Raw genomic sequence first — 23,807 nt, 5'->3', positions numbered from 1 at the left:
CAAATATGTTCCGAGAAAATCAGGAATACAGAAATACAAGTCGCTGAGGAATGAAATAAATAGGAAGTGCAGGGAAGCTAAGACGAAATGGCTGCAGGAAAAATGTGAAGACATCGAAAAAGATATGACTGTCGGAAGGACAGACTCAGCGTACAGGAAAGTCAAAACAACCTTTGGTGACATTAAAAGCAACGGTGGTAACATTGAGAGTGCAACGGGAATTCCACTGTTAAATGCAGAGAAGAGAGCAGATAGGTGGAAAGAATACATTGAAAGCCTCTATGAGGGTGAAGATTTGTCTGATGTGATAGAAGAAGAAACAGGAGTCGATTTAGAAGAGATAGGGGATCCAGTATTAGAATCGGAATTTAAAAGAGCTTTGGAGGACTTACGGTCAAATAAGGCAGAAGGGATAGATAACATTCCATCAGAATTTCTAAAATCATTGGGAGAAGTGGCAACAAAACGACTACTCACGTTGGTGTGTAGAATATATGAGTCTGGCGATATACCATCTGAGTTTCAGAAAAGCATCATCCACACAATTTCTAAGACGGCAAGAGCTGACAAGTGCGAGAATTATCGCACAATCAGCTTAACAGCTCATGCATCGAAGCTGCTTACAAGAATAATATACAGAAGAATGGAAAAGAAAATTGAGAATGCTCTAGGTGACGATCAGTTTGGCTTTAGGAAAAGCAAAGGGACGAGAGAGGCAATTCTGACGTTACGGCTAATAATGGAAGCAAGGCTAAAGAAAAATCAAGACACTCTCATAGGATTTGTCGAGCTGGAAAAAGCGTTCGACAATATCAAATGGTGCAAGCTGTTCGAGATTCTGAAAAAAAGTAGGGGTAAGCTATAGGGAGAGACGGGTTATATACAGTATGTACAACAACCAAGAGGGAATAATAAGAGTGGACGATCAAGAACGAAGTGCTCGTATTAAGAAGGGTGTAAGACAAGGCTGTAGCCTTTCGCCCCTACTCTTCAATCTGTACATCGAGGAAGCAATGATGGAAATAAAAGAAAGGTTCAGGAGTGGAATTAAAATACAAGGTGAAAGAATATCAATGATACGATTCGCTGATGACATTGCTATCCTGAGTGAAAGTGAAGAAGAATTAAATGATCTGCTGAACGGAATGAACAGTCTAATGAGTACACAGTATGGTTTGAGAGTAAATCGGAGAAAGACGAAGGTAATGAGAAGTAGTAGAAATGAGAACAGCGAGAAACTTAACATCAGGATTGATGGTCACGAAGTCAATGAAGTTAAGGAATTCTGCTACCTAGGCAGTAAAATAACCAATGACGGACGGAGCAAGGAGGACATCAAAAGCAGACTCGCTACGGCAAAAAAGGCATTTCTGGGCAAGATAAGTCTACTAATATCAAATACCGGCCTTAATTTGAGGAATAAATTTCTGAGGATGTACGTCTGGAGTACAGCATTGTATGATAGTGAAACATGGACTGTGGGAAAACCGGAACAGAAGAGAATCGAAGCATTTGAGATGTGGTGCTATAGACGAATGTTGAAAATTAGGTGGACTGATAAGGTAAGGAATGAGGAGGTTCTACGCAGAATCGGAGAGGTAAGTAATATGATGTGGAAAACACTGATAAGGAGAAGGGACAGGATGACAGGACATCTGCTAAGACATGAGGGAATGACTTCCATGGTACTAGAGGGAGCTGTAGAGGGCAAAAACTGTAGAGGAAGACAGAGATTGGAATACGTCAAGAAAATAACTGAGGACGTAGGTTGCAAGTGCTATTCTGAGATGAAGAGGTTAGCACAGGAAAGGAATTCGTGGCGGGCCGCATCAAACCAGTCAGTAGACTGATGACCAAAAAAAATCCTGGTTGCCCGTTGTTCTGTATATAAATGTGTTATTTATGAAGGTTTTGCCTGCTACTACTTGAGTTCAGTTCTGTCAATGTGTGTGGGTTGTGGCTGTCACTATTCCAAACTGGTTTTAGAATCTGAGGGTATAGAATTCAGATAAAATACTTCCGATTTACGAATTGTGCTTTATAGTCAGTGAAAATTGTTGAATCTAGGGGCTGATAGGTTCTAGGCGCTTCAGTCTGGAACCGCGCGACCGCTACGGTCGCAGGTTCGAATCCTGCCTCGGGCATGGATGTCTGTGATGTCCTTAGGTTAGTTAGGTTTAAGTAGTTCTAAGTTCTAGGGGACTGATGACCTCAGATGTTAAGTCCCATAGTGCTCAGAGCCATTTTTTTGAATCTACGTTGGTTGGTTGTTTGGGGGAGGAGACCACACAGCGAGGTCAACGGTCTCATCGGATTAGGGAAGGAAGGGGAAGGAAGTCGGCCGTGCCCTTGCAAAGGAACCATCCCGGCATTTACCTGGAGCGATTTAGGAAAATCACGGAGAACCTAAGTCAGGATGGCCGGACGCGGGACTGAACCGTCATCCTCCCGAATGCGAGTCAAGTGTGCTATCCACTTCCTTATTTCTGATGCATGTCTACAGTTACCTGCTGGCTAGTATCACAAGCTCGAGTTGTTTTACTAAATTGTTTGCATTTACAAAAAAACCAAAGAAGAATTTCTGCATTTGTAGTATGTTATTTTTTACTAAATAATTAACGAGTTGTTTGTATGTTACTGGATAGGTGATAGTATCTCTTGTTACCTGTGATCTTGTTAAAAATGCCTGATACCGTGATTGAAATTGTTAATGAAGGTTTCTAGCACTGTGGCAGCGGCAACCGCCGTCCTATGTTAGTAGAGAAGGAGGAATTATTGCTCCTGGCGTCGCCTCTGCCACCACCTCTATCATCATAAATTTGAATCTCTTTTGTCAATCCTTTTGGCTAGTTTGGAGGCAATAGCCGATGGTTGATATTTGTGACATAATAATTTGATCACATGTTTTGCTGTTTGTAATGCAAATGTACTTTTCTTACTTCATTTAATATTCTTTACAGAAACGAAGTGATTTAGTACTGTTGCCGTTTTGAGGTGTTTCCTACTAGTTGTGTTACTGAAATTTAGTCTTTTCAGTTTATTATTGTTGCATTTTTGCTTTTAAAAAATAAATTCATTAGTGTTTTTAGAAACGTTAATAAATTCATTATGGCTCAGTACCTTTCCACTCAACACCAGCTCCCTACCGCATATCAACAGACAGTCGAACAACGAATAATAAATTTTTTTTCATATGTTATGATTACAGATTAATACTTTTCGGATTTCTTCCTTTAACTGTACTGTGGAACCTTGATGTTTTCCAAGTTTCATGCTTCTATAGTACCCTACAAGTTTGTATGTTTCAAAATATGTGACACAAATGATTGAATTGACTTAGAAGTTTCTGTTCTTTACACCGTCAAGGGACCGTAGACATTAACATGTGACATAAATATGAATTTGGTACGTCTACCAGTTCCTGAGAAATATCGTTTTTAACAGTCGGACAGATAGACACACGCACAACTAAATGATCCTGTATGAGTTCCGTTTTTACCGACTAATGTACCAAACCATAAAAATGAACGTAACAGGGTGGTCAATACTCCAGGTTTGGCACTTCACAACATACGCATTAACTTTTCCTAGAGCGAATTTTCACCCATATTACCATTTAAGGGATAAATAAATATTTTGATGGTGGTAAACGATTCCGGAAACTTTTCGGATATGCTCAACACGCTGCAGTCAGTTTCTTCCCATCTCTTCCTCAAGGTAAATGTAGGAAGACTCATGATGCTAGAAAATTTCAAGCACGCATTATATGCATCGTTAGACTGCGGCTTATTTCATTTCCACTAAAGGCGAATTGGGTAACTCATTGTTGATATGAAAATAATATTCAACCCTTATATCGAATTAAGTATGTCAGAAAAAAATATTTTTTTCAGCACGTCATTCAGGAGATCTATAAGAAAGGTTGGTTGCGTCTAGATACTTGCTAATATTATACAATAAATTTCTCGCGTTGTTCCAGAGCCGTAGCTCAACACGAAATTTGCTGTGCCGGTACTAGTTGGCTTCAAATCCTTCTCTTTGTGCTAATTAATGTTCGGTCCTTTCAATTAGGGTTTATTTACTCAGTAGCACTGATTAAGTCGTAATTAATTGGATGGTGCTCTCGCTCTTTTTTGTAGCAGCTGCCGGTAGTGGAAATAACGATGCTGCCTCCCTGAGTACAAGAGCATGTAGTATATTTTCAAACGCTTAATGGCAAGAATTCTTAAGGGCGTTGGCTGGAATTCTCGGGGGAATAAGTTTGTACCGCGTAAAACATATTTGTTACCCAGAATGTACTACACGGCTGTAAATTTTGTTTAATACGGCGGTATTCCTGAGCTTTGGGAAGACGTGAAGAATTGCAGGTTAGACAATATTGTTCGTAGTTTTTTTCGTTAATACGACGATGCATGTACAGGGCATTTAAAACAAAAAATTACATGATTTCAAAAACTTCATGTTTATTGATGAAAACAGACTACCGACATGGGATGGATTGCAGAAAACTAACAATATGTTGGAGTTTTAGCTGTGCTATTAGAAATGCTCTGTGTGTCCACCACCAGCAGCACGAACAACGTCTTAACGATAGCTATATTCGTCAGAAACTTAACACAATGTATCTATGGCTGCTGTTATTCTGCTCTTCAGTTCTTCTCTGTCACGAGGTAGACGTACGCATCTTGCTCCACATATCCCCATAGCAAAAAATCGCATGTGGTCACGTCTGGCGATCTTGGACGCCAAGAATGCAGGGCCGAGTCTCGGGGGTTCTGTGCATCCTATCCAGCGTTGTGCTATCTTCAAATGCTGCAGAATAGGCCTCTTCCACAAACGTACGTCACTTTCTCAATGACACTCTGCATCAACGCTGGATAGGGCGCACGGGATCCCGTGACCCTGCCTTGCATTCTTGGCCTCGTAAATTGCCAGACATGGGCCATTGAGATTTTTTCTTGTGGGGATATATGAAGGAAAGTGTCTTCATCTACCGTTTATCTCGTGACACAGTTAGAGAGAGGAACAGAAAAACTGTAAAAGCAGACATAGTGCGCAAAGTTTGTGACGAATGTAGCTATCGTCTATATGTTGTTCGTGCTGCTGCTGGTGGATATATAGAACATTTGTAGTAGCGCAGCTAAATAAAACTTTAAGATTTTGTGAGTATTTTACAATTTACTTTATTTTTTAGTATGTTTTATCAATAAATATGGACTTTTGAAATTAGGGCATTCTTTTTGAAATCTTCTGTGTGTCCTTTCCTGGGTAGCAAAAGTTGATCATTATGAGACAACTACTGGAATGCACAAAATTTATGCTATACTAGAATGACGGTGATACAAAAAATTAGGTTCTGAAACGGTTGCACTTAGATTGCTGGGGGAAAAAACTACCTTTTTCGGGATACCACTCCGAGATGTAGTAAAGTCTAGAACATGATGGTGTGAAATAAAGGCGTTTAGCATTAGCAAAAGTGTCGTATTATAAATTGTTTTTCGATTCGATGTTCGTGATTCACAACTATTGATTCACGCGTTCCAGCTGTAAGCCACGAGATCTCAACTCACTGTATCTTAGCGTTTTTCCGTAATTACTACAACTGGGAAGCCAGAAAGGAAACGGTTTCCTTTCTGAAACATGGTCCGCCTCCGTGATCGTTTTGTATTAACTACGGGAAATGGCCAACGAAGGGAAAGTTACGAAACAAGAGGTACTGGTTGCCCGTGCAGTACAACAGCCAGTCCTTGGAGGGTGGTTTCATAAAGTATCAGAGGGTCCTAAACGCATCGGGGAAAAATACTGACCAGGGGCGCCAGGGTGGCTGAGGTCGTTTATAGCGACGACACTATAAGCTGTAAAAACAAGGGTGGTGTAATTGCAGATACGAATCGAAGGTAAGAGAGTGATTAAGGAAGCGAGTCTTTGGAAGGGGCACCTATGCGTCATGAAGAGTCTGCATGGGGCGGAGGAGGAGGAGATTAGTGTTTAACGTCCCGTCGACAACGAGGTCATTAGAGACGGAGCGCAAGCTTGGGTTAGGGAAGGATGAGGAAGGAAATCGGCCGGGCCCTTTCAAAAGAACCATCGCGGCATTTGCCTGAAGCGATTTAGGGAAATCACGGAAAACCTAAATCAGGATGGCCGGAGACGGGATTGAACCGTCGTCCTCCCGAATGCGAGTCCAGTGTGCAAACCACTGCGCCACCTCGCTCGGTGCATGGGGCTTAAGACACGATTTAATGAGAGACGCCACCCTCCCTCCATTCAGCCTCCAAACAATAGTATGCAGTTAGAGCCAATAAGATGTGAGGGATCTTTGACGACACGCCATTTCAGGGAATGGTGGGGGCGAATAGGAAAACTGAATAAAACTCGGAAGCAGGACCTTCCGAGAGGTATATTACAGTCAGAACAGGAAGTTGGTGGTACTATCAGCAGAGGTAGCCGAAGAGAGTAGCCAGAAAGGGCTAAGCAGAGTTATCTGTAGTAGTTGTAACATAGCTGGTGAAATACGAGTCGTTTAGCTAGGGACTTCTGCGTGTTGTGAGTGCGGGCTCAGTTAGTACTTATACACTCCTGGAAATGGAAAAAAGAACACATTGACACCGGTGTGTCAGACCCACCATACTTGCTCCGGACACTGCGAGAGGGCTGTACAAGCAATGATCACACGCACGGCACAGCGGACACACCAGGAACCGCGGTGTTGGCCGTCGAATGGCGCTAGCTGCGCAGCATTTGTGCACCGCCGCCGTCAGTGTCAGCCAGTTTGCCGTGGCATACGGAGCTCCATCACAGTCTTTAACACTGGTAGCATGCCGCGACAGCGTGGACGTGAACCGTATGTGCAGTTGACGGACTTTGAGCGAGGGCGTATAGTGGGCATGCGGGAGGCCGGGTGGACGTACCGCCGAATTGCTCAACACGTGGGGCGTGAGGTCTCCACAGTACATCAATGTTGTCGCCAGTGGTCGGCGGAAGGTGCACGTGCCCGTCGACCTGGGACCGGACCGCAGCGACGCACGGATGCACGCCAAGACCGTAGGATCCTACGCAGTGCCGTAGGGGACCGCACCGCCACTTCCCAGCAAATTAGGGACACTGTTGCTCCTGGGGTATCGGCGAGGACCATTCGCAACCGTCTCCATGAAGCTGGGCTACGGTCCCGCACACCGTTAGGCCGTCTTCCGCTCACGCCCCAACATCGTGCAGCCCGCCTCCAGTGGTGTCGCGACAGGCGTGAATGGAGGGACGAATGGAGACGTGTCGTCTTCAGCGATGAGAGTCGCTTCTGCCTTGGTGCCAATGATGGTCGTATGCGTGTTTGGCGCCGTGCAGGTGAGCGCCACAATCAGGACTGCATACGACCGAGGCACACAGGGCCAACACCCGGCATCATGGTGTGGGGAGCGATCTCCTACACTGGCCGTACACCACTGGTGATCGTCGAGGGGACACTGAATAGTGCACGGTACATACAAACCGTCATCGAACCCATCGTTCTACCATTCCTAGACCGGCAAGGGAACTTGCTGTTCCAACAGGACAATGCACGTCCGCATGTATCCCGTGCCACCCAACGTGCTCTAGAAGGTGTAAGTCAACTACCCTGGCCAGCAAGATCTCCGGATCTGTCCCCCATTGAGTATGTTTGGGACTGGATGAAGCGTCGTCTCACGCGGTCTGCACGTCCAGCACGAACGCTGGTCCAACTGAGGCGCCAGGTGGAAATGGCATGGCAAGCCGTTCCACAGGACTACATCCAGCATCTCTACGATCGTCTCCATGGGAGAATAGCAGCCTGCATTGCTGCGAAAGGTGGATATACACTGTACTAGTGCCGACATTGTGCATGCTCTGTTGCCTGTGTCTATGTGCCTGTGGTTCTGTCAGTGTGATCATGTGATGTATCGGACCCCAGGAATGTGTCAATAAAGTTTCCCCTTCCTGGGACAATGAATTCACGGTGTTCTTATTTCAATTTCCAGGAGTGTAGTTCCATTTTAAGTAGACGGAACGTTGACAGTTAGTCACCATCACTGTGCAAAGACTTAGTCTTTTCCAGCAAGTACACTGAAGTGCCAAAGACACTGTTATGGGCAAGCGTATTCAAATACAGAGGTATGTAAACAGGCAGAATACGGAGCTGCAACGCCTATAAGACAAAAAGTGTCTGGCGCAGTTGTTAGATCGGTTACTGCTGCTACAGTGGCAGGTTATCAAGGTTTAAGTGAGTTAGAACGTTATGTTATAGTTGGCGCATGAGCGATGAGACACGGCATCTCCGAGGTAGCGATGAAGTGGGGATTTTCCCGTACGACCATGTCACAAGTGTACGGTGAACATCAGGAATCCGGTAAAACACCAAATCTCCGACATCGCTCCGGCCCGAAAAAGGTCCTACAAGAACGGGACCAACGACAATTGTTGAAACTTCTTTATTTAATTGAGTGTGTCTGTACTTAAATTGCTGAATGACTGAGCAGATGAAACTTCTGCGTTATTTGATTCTGAAACAGCTGAGTAAAACTGAACTTACTGAGCCAACTATTCTCTTTACTTCTTCTTATCATGTCAACACTGACCCACTATATTCTAGCACAACGCAATCTGACTACTTAAAAAAAATTTACAACCTGACTTCAAATAATTAATTCAAAAGATTGGCCCTGACTAAAAAGAAATCTTAACAATAACCTATACATTTCATTAAGCACTTACCTCACAAAAATCTTCATTACGCGAACTGCTGCAATACAGCAAGCGTCAGTACTACCAGCTAAATAAAATTCTAGCAACTAAAGCCCCTAACTACTAATAGGCATGTGGTTAGCAAAGGAAAGATTTTGTTGCAAACCAAATAATGTATTTTTTACCTTAATAATGTGACATCCAGTTCAAACACGAATACAAATCGTCATTGACATCCAGTACAAAGATATATAATCATGAATAATTTTCAATCTCCTAGTCGGATACTTCCAGATCGTTAGTCTTCGCAAACACTTCAGACCTGTACCCTCCATCATTGCTAACTTCTCACATCTAGCATCCATCAGTGTTGGCTGTTCACCTCCAACTGCCCAACAGAACTTCGATCACTGCTGGCGAATAACTTCCAACTGCCCAACACTACTGGCGATTAACTTCCAACAACGAGTCCAACTAGCCACAGAGTCTCTTGCAAATAAATCGCAGAGATCGAATGCAAAGCGCTACACAGCACTGCCAACACAGAAGTAGCCCACTTACACTGTCAACGCGACAGAAGTGCAACCTTCCGCAAATTCCGGCAGATTTCAAAACTGGGCCATCAACAAGTGTCAGCGTGCGAACCATTCACCGAAACATCATCGATATGAGCTTTCGGAGCTGGACGCCCTCTCATGTACCCTTAATGACTGCACGACGCAGGGCTTTACGCCTCGCCTGGGCTCGTCAACACCGACGTTGGACTGTTGATGACTCGAAACATGTTGGCTGGTCGGACGAGTCTCGTTTCAGATTGTGTTGAGCGGATGGACGTGTACGGGTGTGGAGATAACCTCGTGAATGCGTGCATGTCAGCAGGGAAATGTTCAAGCTGGTGGAAGCTCTGTAACAGTGTGGGGGGAGTGCAGTTGGAGTGATATGGGACCCCGGCACGTCTAGATACGATTCTGAAAGGTGACACGTACGTAAGTATTCTGTCTGATTATCTGCATCAATTCATGTCCACTGCGCATTCCAACGAACTTGGACAATTGCAGCAGGACAATGCGACACGCCATACGTTAAGAATTGCTCCAGGAGCACTCTCCTGAGTTTAAACACTTCCGCTGGCCACAAAACTCCTCAGGCATGAACGTTATTGAGTTTATCTGGGCTGCCTTGCATCGTACTCTTCAGAATAGATCTTCGTACTCTTACGGATTTATGGACAGCCCTGTAAGATTCATGGTGTTATTTCCCTCCAGCACTACTCCACACAATAGTCTAGTTCATGCCACGTCGTGTTGGGGCTCTTCTGCGCGCTCGCGGGGTCCTACATGATACACTCCTGGAAATGGAAAAAAGAACACATTGACACCGGTGTGTCAGACCCACCATACTTGCTCCGGACACTGCGAGAGGGCTGTACAAGCAATGATCACACGCACGGCACAGCGGATACACCAGGAACCGCGGTGTTGGCCGTCGAATGGCGCTAGCTGCGCAGCATTTGTGCACCGCCGCCGTCAGTGTCAGCCAGTTTGCCGTGGCATACGGAGCTCCATCGCAGTCTTTAACACTGGTAGCATGCCGCGACAGCGTGGACGTGAACCGTATGTGCAGTTGACGGACTTTGAGCGAGGGCGTATAGTGGGCATGCGGGAGGCCGGGTGGACGTACCGCCGAATTGCTCAACACATGGGGCGTGAGGTCTCCACAGTACATCGATGTTGTCGCCAGTGGTCGGCGGAAGGTGCACGTGCCCGTCGACCTGGGACCGGACCGCAGCGACGCACGGATGCACGCCAAGACCGTAGGATCCTACGCAGTGCCGTAGGGGACCGCACCGCCACTTCCCAGCAAATTAGACACACTGTTGCTCCTGGGGTATCGGCGAGGACCATTCGCAACCGTCTCCATGAAGCTGGGCTACGGTCCCGCACACCGTTAGGCCGTCTTCCGCTCACGCCCCAACATCGTGCAGCCCGCCTCCAGTGGTGTCGCGACAGGCGTGAATGGAGGGACGAATGGAGACGTGTCGTCTTCAGCGATGAGAGTCGCTTCTGCCTTGGTGCCAATGATGGTCGTATGCGTGTTTGGCGCCGTGCAGGTGAGCGCCACAATCAGGACTGCATACGACCGAGGCACACAGGGCCAACACCCGGTATCATGGTGTGGGGAGCGATCTCCTACACTGGCCGTACACCACTGGTGATCGTCGAGGGGACACTGAATAGTGCACGGTACATCCAAACCGTCATCGAACCCATCGTTCTACCATTCCTAGACCGGCAAGCGAACTTGCTGTTCCAACAGGACAATGCACGTCCGCATGTATCCCGTGCCACCCAACGTGCTCTAGAAGGTGTAAGTCAACTACCCTGGCCAGCAAGATCTCCGGATCTGTCCCCCATTGAGCATGTTTGGGACTGGGTGAAGCGTCGTCTCACGCGGTCTGCACGTCCAGCACGAACGCTGGTCCAACTGAGGCGCCAGGTGGAAATGGCATGGCAAGCCGTTCCACAGGACTACATCCAGCATCTCTACGATCGTCTCCATGGGAGAATAGCAGCCTGCATTGCTGCGAAAGGTGGATATACACTGTACTAGTGCCGACATTGTGCATGCTCTGTTGCCTGTGTCTATGTGCCTGTGGTTCTGTCAGTGTGATCATGTGATGTATCTGACCCCAGGAATGTGTCAATAAAGTTTCTCCTTCCTGGGACAATGAATTCACGGTGTTCTTATTTCAATTTCCAGGAGTGTATTAGGCAGGTGTACCAGTTTCCTTGGCTCTTCAGTGTATATCAGGAGTTTTCTGAATAAGATAAGAAGTTGTAAAACACCCATAGTGCTTGTCATTTCAATACTTATTCCAAGCCTTAACTTTTGTAATTTCGTTCTAAGGGAATTGTAACAACATAGTCAGGGCAAGACTGCTTCTCAATAGGCCAGCCGACTATTTCCCTTCTTCCTGAAACCTGTCGCCTAATTCCAAGCAAAACTCAATTGACAGTTATGAGCACATGTTAGCTGGTGCTCGATTCCATTGCAATTCGGTTACAATTCTGATTATGAATGAAATTTAGTAGTCAACAGCAGGCAAGGGATGGATCATTTTCTGGTGATATGATGCAGGACACTTGTGCAAGGTCTGACTTCTTGCTGGGAGGTGACACCCTTGCAGGTTAATTACCAGTGGTCAAGCTTTCTTCCACCAGCAGGAGTTGAATCGGCTACTTTCGTGTAGATCGTGACCGTATTGTGTTGGTCTGGCGGTATAGCAGCAAAGCAGGTGCTGGAAGCTGGACGGTCGCCAGATCGAATCCCAGTTGGGCGATGGAATTTTATTTCTGCCTATAATCTAGCCCTCACCTCTCAGTGGCGTAAAGATTTAGCAAGAAAGAAGGTTGGTGCTTTGGAATACACGTTGAGCTGTAGGTCCCCTTTCTCCAGTAGGATTTCTGGGGTAGATTAGGGGCACTTAAGCCCCCAATGTGGCGTCTAATTGAAAGACTTGCACCACGCCTTTCAATTGTTGTTATTATAGCGTAAGATTTCGAAAGTAAAGCAGCAGAATTAGGTTTTATTGTCCCGAGACGGAGCACAAACTTGCAAGGGGCAAGCTCGGAAAGGAATTCGTAGCATTTGCCTCAATAAATGGACGGAAATCAAGTACAATCTAACTCCGCTTGTCCTGGTACGATCTGAGCGCTCTGTTTTTTGGTGATCCCACATTATGTGAAGCATCAGGACAACCCTATGTAATGCCGAATTGTCCTCTAGATGTCATGAGACACGGACCTGTCATAAAAAGGAGGGATGGAACTTTGTGTTGTCGGTAGGAAAGTAGTAACATGAGAACGGTTTGGTCAGGGGAGCCCGGTGATTTCGATCGTGGATGTCACTCGAGTGACAAATCCATCAGTGGCATTGCTTCTAAAAGTGCCCAAGTTGACTGCTGGTTATGCGATTGTGAAGTGGAAACGTGATGGAACAACCATAGCTAAACCAGGGCCAGGCAGATTTCATGTATGGACGGAAACCAGCAGAAGGAATCACTCCAATGTGGTACCTGCAGTCCAGGTAGCATAATAACTGAGCATGAGAAGTTCCAAAGAAAGAGGTACGTAGTTGAGCAACTCCTCATAAGCCACACATTTCTGTAATCAGTGCTAAGTGACCCATGACGTGGTGTAAAGAGCGACGCCACTCAAATATGAATGACGGGAAACGAGCGATTTTGAGCGATGAACCACGCTGTCCCCTTTGGAAACTCAAAGGAAGAGTTTGGGTTGGCGAATGCCTGGTGAGTGTTACCTGACATCACGTGTAGTGCCAACAGTAAAGTACGGAGAAAGTGGTGTTGCGGTATGGGGGTGTTTTTCGTTGTTAGGATGTGCTTCCTTTATTGCGCCTAAGAAAGCGCTAAATGCGGAAGAGTGAGAAAACGTTTTAAGCATTGCGTCATGCATGCAGTAGAGGAACAGGTAGGAGACGCTGATTGTTGCTACCAGCATCGCAATGAGCTCTGTCTTAAAGCAGCGTTCCTGAGGCAATCCTTTGTCGACAGTAACATTCCTGAAACGGACTGGCCTGCCCAGAGTACCGACCTGAGCCCAATGGAACACCCTTTGGGGGTAGTCAGAACCTCGCCTTCACTCCAGACACCAGCATATAACGTCATTCTCTTCTCTGGTTTCCGCTCTTGAGGAAGAATGCGCTGCCGTTTCTCGCACAGACATTCAGGCACCTCATTGAAACGTTCCCAGCAGAGTTCAAGCCTCCATATAGGCGAATAATCGGTACGCCACATACGTGGTCCAGTCACATTAACGTAACCAAAGCCTATGTTCGATGTCAACGTGCAGTAACCACTCACAGACGGCAGACGGCAGGTGGCAGCAGTAGCATACATAAAGTATGTTCGGGGGATACGGGAAACAGTACAGACGCTGTCGTACTGCGGATACATCCAAAACGCCATGATTATTAGCTTTCGAACCAAGAGAGGACTCATTTCCGAAGCGGCTAAGTTTGTTAACTGTTCGCGTGTCACGTGGTTAAAGTATACGTGCTTGGGAAACTGATGCTATCCAAAACTGGTGCTGAAGCAACAGTGGTGCACCATCGGCCAGGGGTGGACGATGGCTGCAGAAATGGGTATGGGTGAATAGACACGCATGTATAGAGCAACTGACCGCCCAGATGAACTAAGGGGCTACCAAAACAGTTTACCCAACGAGTGATAAACGAACGTTGCTGCGTATGGGCCTCCTGTTTCATGGTCCCATGCTGATTGGTGTTCATTGGTGACGAAGGCTGGAATCTGCACGCAGATGCGGCAACTGGACGTCTACTGAATGGCGACTGGTGCCATTTTCAGATGAATAACGGCTTATGCTACAAAGGATAGATGGCCACTGGAGTGTACAGTCTGAACGTCTGAAAGCAAAGGGGTTCAGACCAGAGGTGGGAGCGTTGTGGTCTATGGAATGTTTCCGTGGCATTCCTTGGCTGATCCCGACGTTCTGGAAGACACAAGTGTGCATCTATCCTTGGGGATCACGTCCGCCCCTACATGCAATTTGTTTTTCATTGACATAATCGTATGTACCACCAGGACAATGCCACATGTCACATATCTTACAGTGTATGTGCTTGGTTTGAAGAGCACCAGGATCAGTTTACCATACTCCCCTGGCCACTACACTCCCAGGATCTAAATCCAATAGAGCATGTAGGTGATCACCCCAATTCGACTGTTCGCACTGTGGATCCTCAACCCAGAAACCTAACGCAGCTGGCCACGACACTCATTCCTGACGAAACTTTCCGGAACATCACTCACTCTCTTCCTGCACGTGTTACAAAAGTCCGGGCTGCAAAAGATGGTCACATTAACGTGACTGGACAGTGCATTAATGTCTAGTGACATTTGTCCGAATACTTTTGATCAGAAAGTGTATAGAGCCAACCACTGTGCGTGCGTCTTGGGCCTCACCTGCAGGTTGTTAGGTGGCGATCGAGGTGTAGACGTGCCATATATGTATTAATGTACTTGCAAAATCAAATCTTCGTCTTGATAATGTACTTTATCGCCGGGTTGGTTCCTTTGAAAAGCAAACACTCTGTCTGTTAGTCCTGACGTGCCACACAGTACCGATTGGCCACCGCGTCATCCTGCGGCAACAGCGTCATTCGGATGCAATATGGAGAGGCAAGGAGTCGGCACATCGCTCTCCCAGCTGTTGTCAGAACCACTTCTTCTCACCCAAGTAGCTCATCAGCTGGCATACGAAACTTAGTGGAACCCGTTCCAGTCCTACCACGAAGGAAAAGTCCCTGGCAGTCTGCTTAGCAATCAGACACGCTGACTCCTAAGGAGGAGGACATATCCTTCCCTTCCTTCTCCAACCTTGCGCCCCGTCTCAAACGGACTCAACACTGACGGCACATTAAACCCTGATTTCCCTTTTGTGTTTACAATAGTGACAAATGTAGTTCCAAGCAGCTGCAGAATGGCCTTCTTGGAACTAGCAGCGGGTGGCGGCAGTATGGTATTTCCCGGTGCCGACAGCGTTCCTGCGCTGGGCTGCCGGGGCGCATTATCCAATCAGCGGCCGGCATTATTCCATTGCGGTCAATGTGGGCTGGCGCCACCGGCGCTGACGCCACGCGCAGTTCAGGGAAGCGCGCGCCACGCACCGTGTCTGGCGCTACCGGCTGCTCCACGCACTCTATTGCGGCCGCAGCGCGGGTCAGGCACAGCTGGCAGCGACAGGGGCTAAGTGAGCTGTTCCCTCTTTCCATCTGTCTAATTAGGGACCGAGGGCCTCACATCACTCTGCGACAAAAACAAAATAAAAAGGTCAGGGTTTAACACCCCGTCGACGACGAGGTCGTTAGCGCACAAATTCGGACACGGGAAGGAAATCTACCGAGTCCCCTCAGAGGAACGAGTTGGGAAAATCACTGAAAACGTAATTCTGGATGGCCGGACATGGATTTGAGCCACTGTCCTCCCGTGTGGGAATCCAATGTCTTACTATACCGGACCTACACTTCCGGTTGAAAAAAACTAAACTCCACCCGGACAGGCCATGAAGGCCCCACGTTACCGACCTGCCGCCGTATCATCCTCGGTTCACAGGCGTCACTGGTTGTGGGTATGGATGGGCATGTGGTCAGCATATGCTCTGCCGGCCGTATGTCACTTTACGAGACTGGAGCCGCTACTTCTCAATCAAGTTTGCCTCACAAGAGTTGAGAGCATCCCTCTTGCCTACAGCTCTTGGCAAACTGGATGGTCACCCATCCAAGTGCTAACCCAGCCCGACAGCGCTTAATTTCTGTAATCTGACGGGAGTCGGTGTTACTACTGCGGCAAGATCGTTGACACACTTTTGGTTAATTCAGATTTTTAAATCACACGTGCACCTAACATTTCCTGTTATTTGGGAAAGGCATCTAGTCCGAAGACTAATGAATATCCGGATAAGTGCAGATGTAGTTATAACCGAATGTTATCGCGCGCTACTTTTGCACGATAAAGATCGAAAGAAATTTTGATAAAGAAGGTAAAAATAAGAAATGACCGTGCAACTTCTCTAGAATAAATGATAATTAATTGAAACCCTGCACGGTCATCAATGTTCTTTCGAGAACAGTTGCTATCTTCATATATATAGTTTATATTTGGAGAAGATCTTTGGCCTTAGTGATACTATGAACAGGAAGACTGATCACTACCCTACAGCACGTGTGCAACGGAAGACGTGTACACTCCTGAATTCTTCCTCGTTACCTCCAGAGACCATCAAGCGGTTAAGACCACATGGCAGCGTTCCACCAAGACTGTACGGTCTTCCTAAGGTAAACAAGATGGACTTCCTTTACGGCCTGTGGTGAGTAATATTGAAGCCCCCATCATAATGCCCAACGGGCGTGTGCTATGTATGCTGCTCGGTATCCTGGCCGACATCATCCAAGTGTCCGGACCGTTCGCCGTATAGTTACGTTATTTAAGGAAACAGGAAGTGTTCAGCAACATGTGAAACGTCAACCACGACCTGCAACCATGTAGGTGTTTTACTTGCTGTCGCGGCTAATCCGCACATCAGTAGCACACAAATTGCGCGAGCATCGGGAATCTCAAAAACGTCGGTGTTGAAACTGCTACATCAACATCCATTGCACCCGTACCATATTTCTATGCACCAGGAATTGCATGGCGACGACTTTGAACGTCGTGTACAGTTCTGCCACTGGGCACAAGATAAATTACGGGAAGATGACAGAGTTTTTGCACGCGTTCTATTTAGCGACGAAGCGTCATTCACCAACAGCGGTAACGTAAACCGGCATAATATGCACTATTGGGCAACGGAAAATCCACGATGGCTGCGACAAGTGGAACATCAACGACCTTGGCGGGTTAATGTATGGTGCAGTATTATGGGAGGAAAGATAATTGGCCCCTATTTTATCGATGGCAATCTAAATGGTGCAATGTATGCTGATTTCCTACGTAATGTTCTACCGATGTTACTACAAGATGTTTCACTGCATGACAGAATGGCGATGTAACTTGTGAGCGTGGGGTTGATCTGCTATTCTGTTATTCTGCGCAGCGGATTAATCTGAGATGTACCCTTTACCCTGTTGCTCCTGCAAGATGCAATTTCCACCCCCATCCTACTACAGAAGTCAGAGACGCTCCTAACGTTCTAAAGAGAAATGCCTGAAAATCTTTCAGCAATAAATATCTTCTGGAGTCGTCCGCTGTAAGGAAATTACACAAAAATTCGCAAAATTACTTACGTAACTAGTGGAATACTTGGGTACTGGAGTAGTGCTAGTTAGTGTAAGAAATACATGAAACTAACGAAAATTATAATTTATTTTGTAAAAATTCTGAGAAATCACAATGGCACTTTTAGTTATGAATTGAACAAGTTATGTCCTGTTCTTTTTTCGGAATGTGAAGTTACCTCTCAAGGATATAATTCGCTAATGAAATTTCTATACAAAGTTTAAGATTGTTATTAACTTGGCAGAATGGCTGAGAGGCACGCCTACTCAACTTGAATAATTATGCTTTTAGAATGTTGCTAGGTACGGTCAAGGCTGTTGTGTGTGAAATGCAGTGAAGTGTACTGTTGTGGAGGAAATATGGGGCTCGCAGTAGCTGTAGGGCACAATACTGTAAGCTGCGATGACTGCTGTCTGCGCCGCTCGCTGCTTACAAATAAGATAACTCTCGTTCTATCTGGATTGACCTTCGCCAATCAAACTCTCCCTACGCCTTGATGAAGTCAAGGATTCCTATTCGCCCCTAGTCTAACTATTGGCATGGTACACTGCTCAGATAACCTGTCCACTGCGATGCCACTCAAAAATTCGCTCGCAGGCGTTTAACTACAACTCTGTCCATTCACACCGCACAATAAGTGTGTCGGCCACCACAGTGAACAACGCTTAATCGCAAGGAGTCAATATAGAGTCGCACTTCGATTCGCTTTCAACAGAGGTGCTCTCCCAGTGAAGTACTGAGGAGAGACTTTTTCCTCGCTCCAAGAGCGACAACGGAACGGCGCCTCTCCACGCCAGATGTGAAGGGGTACATCTTTCGGTCTCCTCCATAACTCCTTCAGCTCAAGGCGTCAGAAATATCATCTGCCAATCAGCATTGCTCTTCTAAAATGGGAGAATGACGTTTCGTTTAAGGCGACCAATCCGGAAATCTGTAGTATCGGCGTTTGGCGTTTGCTGTCTCCCTGTGAATATCTCTGAAACTGCGTGCTGTGTGTAAAGAATGCGTAGGTTGGACGCTCTCACACAATGTAGCGGAATTTGCTTTTAAGCCGAACACGGGGTCATTCCCCCTTTCACTTGGGCACACGCTGTCTGCTCCACGGGCGGCCGAAGTGACTCGTCCTCTGATGGGACCGGCCTCCCGGTGTGTGGTCTGCCTCTCGAACTAAAAGCTGCTGTGACCGTCATGTCTGGAATGTATGTATGTCCGCCAGCCTGTGTGCACTTGTTATTTGCATATCGGTTACATGAATTCATACAACATTGACTTTATCTTATCGAGTTCAGGTTCGAATGAAGCGTCTTGATGTGCGGAATATGATTGTGAGGGTGGAATATGTAAGCAATGAAGGATGTGTGTGATGTCCTTAGGTTAGTTAGGTTTAAGTAGTTCTAAGTTCTAGGGGACTGATGACCACAGATGTTAAGTCCCATAGTGCTCAGAGCCATTTGAACCTTTTTTTTTTTTTTTTTTGTAAAAGTTAGGCTATGCGCCGCTTTGGTTGGAAATGTATTATTAAATTACAATAAATTACAATTGTTAGGTGAAACTGACCCCAACCTCATTTGGCCCTTCCCGCAATCCTAATCACCTGTTCTGCCCAGCGGGTTTAGTGGCCGTGTCAACTGACAAGAAGAAGCGACAGGATGACAGGACATCTGTTAAGACACCACGATGTATTACAACTTCCAACATGATGGTTGTCCGGAACATAACTCGCGTGCAGTTGAAACGGTATTGAGTAGCATATTTCATGACAGGTGGATTGGTCGCCAAAGCACGTTCACCAGATCTGACATCCCCGGATTTCTTTCTGTGGGGAAAGTTGAAAGATATTTGCTATCGCGATCCCCCGACAACGCCTGACAACATGCGTCAGCGCATTGTCAATGCATGTGCGAACATTACAGAAGGCGAACTACTCGCTGTTGAGAGTAACGTCGTTACACGTATTGCCAAATGCATTGAGGTTTACGGACATCATTTTGAGCATTTATTGCATTAATGTGGTATTTACAGGTAATGACGCTGTAATAGCATGCGTTCTCAGAAATGATAAGTTCACTAAGGTACATTTATCACATTGGAACGACCGAAATAAAATGATCAAACTTACCTACGTTCTGTATTTTAGTTTACAAAACCTACCTGTCTAAAATTGTGAGTCATATGTTTGTGACAATTACAGCGCCATCTATCACAAAGCGAAAAAACTGGTGCAACTAAAACATTCATATTTCCTTACGTACTACACGAATATGTAATAAAAAATGGGGGTTCCTATTTAAACAAACGCAGTTGATATCCGTTTGACGTAAGGCAGCGCCATCTAGCGGGCCAACCATAGCGCCATCTGGTTTCCCCCTTCAAGCTAGACAAGTTTCATTCTTTGTAGTTTTTTCGTTTGAAGCTTATTTCGTGAGATATTTGGCCCGGTCACGATCAATGGACCTCCCTATATACACGTAATGATAATGAGGGTGAAATTAGAACATTAGCGACAGCTTGCCTTCAAATGCACCGTGAGTGACTAGGGTAGGGAAGGAATGCAGTGCAGGGGACAGTGAGTTATCGTGAGATCGGTGTTGTCCCAGTCGGGTGCGTCCCCGCGCGTTGTGTTTTGGGACGGCAGAGCGCGGCGTGCAGCGACGCGCTCCTCCGCTACTCGTAACAATTAAGCGGCTGCCTCGGCCACAATTAGCCTCGCCAGCCGCAGCCAGTGCCGCTGCGATGGCAGATAGCGACGCTTCCGGCAGGTGGCGAGGCCGCAAGCTCGGCGCGCAACAGCCGCGCCGCGCAGCACAGGTTCGCTTCCGCGGCGGAGCTGCACCGCGGGACAGAGCCAGGAATGCGAGCGTTTCCTGCACCGCCTTCATTATACGCAACAGCCTAACGGGACGTGTGCCGGCGAGAGAACGTCTCGCCGAGTCGTGGCGTGCGCGCGTGTGTGGAGCCGCCGTCCGGAACCCGGCCAGTGTCCGGCGTTCCGCAGGGCACCGTCCTGGGACCGGGACTTTTGCTCCTGAGGCGCCTACACACTAGGCCAACAAACGTCGGCCAAGATTTGCTTTAAAAAATAAAAAATAAATAAAAAACACTCCGTCGCCAGGGACCGCCGAGTCAACCTGAGTGGAGAATACGGATAGGAGGGGCGTGGGGTCAGCACACCGCTCTGCCGGTCGTTATGATGGTATTCTTGACCGAAGCCGCTACTATTCGGTCGAGTAGCTCCTCAATTGGCATGACGAGGCTGAGTGCACCCCGAAAAATGGCAACAGCGCATGGCGGCCCAGATGGTCACCCATCCAAGTGCCGACCACGCCCGACTTCGCTTAACTTCGGTGATCTCACGAGAACCGGTGTATCCACTGCGGCAAGGCCGTTGCCTCAAGATTTGCTTAGCGTGTATTTTTTTTCCTGAGTCACCAGTCTTCTGACTGGTTTGATGTGGCCCGCCACGAATTCCTCTCCTGTGTCAACCTCCCCCTTTCAGAGCAGCACTTGCAATCTGTATCCTCAGTTATTTGGCAGATGTATTCCAATCTCTGTATTCCTCTACACTTTTTACTCTCTACAACTCCCTCTACTACAATGAAAGTGGTGTCTTAACAGATGTCCTGTCATCCTGTCGCTTCTTCTTGTCAGTTGACACGGCCACTAAACCCGCTGGGCAGAACAGGTGATTAGGATTGCGGGAAGGGCCAAATGAGGTTGGGGTCAGTTTCACCTAACAATTGTAATTTATTGTAATTTAATAACACATTTCCAACCAAAGCGGCACATAGCCTAACTTTTACAACAACAAAAAAATGGTTCAAATGGCTCTGAGCACTATGGGACTTAACATCTGTGGTCATCAGTCCCCTAGAACTTCGAACTACTTAAACCTAACTAACCTAAGGACATCACACACATCCATGCCCGAGGCAGGATTCGAACCTGCGACTGTAGCAGTCGCGCGGTTCCGGACTGCGCGCCTAGAACCGCTAGACCACCGCGGCCGGCTAACTTTTACAACTACGAGTTTGAAACTCAAATTCTTTCACGGCTGATGGCCTCCAAACAAGAAATCTTAAAAATCAATAAGACAAAAAAATGCAGTTACAGTAGCAAATAAAATAATTAAAATATTTTATTATATCACGGGTAGGCTGAAAGCCTCAAGGCAAGGGTGAATAGACAAACATAAACAAGATGCAATACAAACGGCCGAAGGCCCACAATAAAATTTTCAAGATTTTAAAATAAATTACCATAACCTTACATCCCGCGCCCGGGTTCGATTCCCGGCGGGGTCAGGGATTTTCTCTGCCTCGTGATGACTGGGTGTTGTGTGATGGCCTTAGGTTAGTTAGGTTTAAGTTCTAGGGGACTGATGACCATAGATGTTAAGTCCCATAGTGCTCAGAGCCATTTGAATCATAACCTTAGAAAGGCAGAAGGCCCGCAACGTTTAAGCTTGAAAGGTAATTTTAAAAATAAGGTCCAAGCCGCAATGTTTAAGCTTGAAAGCTAATTTGAAGAATAAGGTTCCAAGGCTGAAGGCCCACAATTAATTTTCCAAAATTAAAAAAAAAATAACCATAAGCCTTAAGTTTTAGGTAGCTGAAATCGGACTAAAAGAAAAGACAACACAATGGCATTAGCTTTTCAGCAAATATCCGCTTGCCGGAATTCAAACTTACTTACATAAAACACAGAAAACCAAGAATTTTTTATCATTGGCTATGATAGATTATAAACAGACAATTAAACACCAGTGAGAAAGACAGTAAAGACAACAGCATTCAGAAGCCTGCAGGGGTCGGTCTGCCCTCGTTCATTTAGGTGAGACAGGTGGTGAGCCAGACTACACTTGATCCGTCAGAACCCAACCAAGGGACAGCCACGGACCGACCGACAAACGACTTGCTTGCCACCAATTGGTACATGACAATTCCACAATCAAATATGTATATGTATTAAACTGTCAAAACTACACACCGTGTTGGACAGCGACAACTGGTGAGGAAAGGACACTGCCTGAAATTACGTTAGTGGCCAGGGCTGGTAACTGGAACGCTAACGGCCACAAGGCAGAAAATTCCGCTGGTGCACTTGAATTGCTGGTTAATTCCACTGCATGGCGGCTAAATTTCAGCAATACAAACACTCAGTGTTACTCACAGGGAAACCTCCCCTACAGCGAACCACCGAAACGAACCACACAATATGAATGGACGAGGCTTGGGTAGTTGAAACCACTACTCAACTTTGACGTCCTGAGTCGGTGGACCACGAAGCTCGTAGCGATCGGACAGCTCCACACACACTACGACACCACGCAGGGACCGCCAGCGGACGCAGCCGACTGCACCGTGCAGAGATAACTTCCCAGGTCCGCAGCAAACGACCGACTGGCCGCAAACCTCCTAGCCGGAAACTATACGCACAAAACCAAAGATGGTACACGGCGCAAATATGGACACATCGCTGTTGCCACACGTAGAAGGAAGGAGAACCACGGCGTAACCACAACAAGGGCGGGAAACCAAATACAGATAGACAGCCAAGTTCATGAAAACGCATAGTTGGGAGTGAACACAGCTCATCAGTGTTTTCCATGTATTCCTTTCCCCGCCAATTTTGTGGTGAACCTCCTCATTCCTTACCTTAGCAGTCCACCTAATTTTCAAAAAATGGGTCAAATGGCTCTAAGCACTATGGGACTTAACATCTGAGGTCATCAGTCCCCTAGACTTAGAACTAATTAAACCTAACTAACCTAAGAACGTCACACACATCCATGCCCGAGGCACGATTCGAACCTGCGACCGCAGCAGCAGCGCGGTTCCGGACTGAAGCTCCCAGAACCGCTCGGCCACCGAGGCCGGCACCTAATTTTCAACTTTCTTCTGCAGTTAAGATAACATCCATTTATTGTTCCGTCTCAGTTGCACTTTTCTTAATTAGATTACAAGTTTCGATCACAATGGATCATCTTCAGATGTAAGTAGATGCGTCGACAACCCGTCTTGTCTATTCAGAACCACATGTCAGCGTACAGCACTCTGAGAGTACAGTACTCTGATATGTGGTTGTGAGTAGACAGACGGGTTGCTGACATAGCTACTTAGATCTGAAGATGATCCAGTGTGATCTAAACATGTAATCTAATTAAGAAATGTGTAACTGAGATGGCACAATGAATGAGAATTATCTTACCTAACAGTTGCTGATTATCACAGGACGATTATGTCGACAACAGTAATTCTTCTGTAGCACCACATCTCAGACGCTTAGATTCTTTTCTTTT

General features: G+C 46.5%; 1 pseudogene; it reads right to left on the bottom strand.

Annotated features, from left to right (window-relative positions):
* Positions 1-20,781: 20,781 nt before the first annotated feature.
* On the bottom strand, positions 20,782-20,899 carry LOC124596934 (annotated as a pseudogene).
* Positions 20,900-23,807: the final 2,908 nt, after the last annotated feature.

Source organism: Schistocerca americana, chromosome 2 (assembly GCF_021461395.2).
Source record: "Schistocerca americana isolate TAMUIC-IGC-003095 chromosome 2, iqSchAmer2.1, whole genome shotgun sequence".
Taxonomy (NCBI): domain Eukaryota; kingdom Metazoa; phylum Arthropoda; class Insecta; order Orthoptera; family Acrididae; genus Schistocerca; species Schistocerca americana.
This window is presented reverse-complemented; position numbering and strand designations above follow the sequence as displayed.